The sequence below is a fragment of the Cucurbita moschata genome, unplaced genomic scaffold, assembly GCF_002738365.1.
Source record: "Cucurbita moschata cultivar Rifu unplaced genomic scaffold, Cmos_1.0 Cmo_Scf00528, whole genome shotgun sequence".
NCBI lineage: Eukaryota > Viridiplantae > Streptophyta > Magnoliopsida > Cucurbitales > Cucurbitaceae > Cucurbita > Cucurbita moschata.
Window position 1 is genome coordinate 2,363 of NW_019269044.1, and position 1,235 is coordinate 3,597.

At 31.2% G+C, this 1,235-nt stretch overlaps 1 non-coding gene across 1 annotated transcript; it reads left to right on the forward strand.

Annotated features, from left to right (window-relative positions):
* Window positions 1-216: 216 nt before the first annotated feature.
* TRNAA-UGC lies at window positions 217-289 on the forward strand. The gene has a single exon. It is a non-coding gene; the product is annotated as a tRNA-Ala (tRNA).
* The last annotated feature ends 946 nt before the right edge of the window (window positions 290-1,235 follow it).

The following is a 1,235-nucleotide window of genomic DNA, read 5'->3' on the forward strand; positions in this document are numbered from 1 at the left end:
ATGGTAGAGCGCTCGCTTTGCATGCGAGTTGTACGGGGATTGATAACCAGCCTCTCCAAAATAAAGTATTTAATTTGTTATTATATTTTTTCATTTTCACAATTATCGATGCCCCGCATCACCAAACCAAACTATTTGTTATTAATATTTTGATATTTTTTTATTTTCACTATTATTGATGATGGGACATTTAGGGTTTTATAATGTAAATATCATGGGGATGTAGCTCAGATGGTAGAGCGCTCGCTTTGCATGCAAGAGGTACGGGGATCGATACCCTGCATCTCCAAAAATAAAACTATTTATTATTAAATTAGCTCAGATGGTAGAGCGCTCGCTTAGCATGCGAAGAGGTACGGGGATCAAATACTAGGTAGTTATACTGCTACAATCTAACAAGCACATAGAGAGAGGACTTATTTATAAGTGTAAAGAAAGCAATCTAGTACTTATTGTAAGGGAATTTGTAGGATGGCGGTAGCGTCCCATGCATATGACGTAACTTCTTCACAATTGCAGGGAATTTGTAGGATGGCGGTAGCGTCCTAGCTTCTAATTTAGTCAAACAACTAGTGTACTACCAATAGTATAAACATTTTGTACGTGTATAGTTTTATCGATAGTCATTTGTTCCTCCTAAAAAGATCTACTAAATTCATGGAGTTTTATTAAATAAGTAATCTTAAATTATATCTAAAAATATATAAGATTTTTTTTATATACATTTATGAGAACAAATCAAAGATTCAAGAAGATGTCATTCATGCCATGTTTTAAAAACAAAGATTAAAAAAAAAAAAAAAAAAAAAAAACAGTTATCCTCTCTCAAATATGGTTCGTTATTTGATTATTTTCTCTTGAGTGAATTTTAAGTGAAACACATTCTTTACCCAAGTAATTACAAGATGCAAGCTTCACACTAAGAGGAATCAAAGTCCCAAGTATCAACGTCCTTTAAGTGTAAATTTTTATTCTCCATCTCAACATAAATTAAACTTATTTTCATGAAGATATCTATTTATAAAAGCAAAATATCTCAGAGTCAGAAAAATAAAAATATGATACCAAAATGATATGGTAACTGTTAGGATTAGATTTGATTGAGTTATTTGGATTAGATTTGATCTAGTTATTTGAATTAGATTTGATTTAGTCATTCTTCAATTGGATGAGAGATTTCTCCCAATTCTTCTGATCTTTCCAATTTTCTTTTTCTGTTCCTAACAATTTGGTAT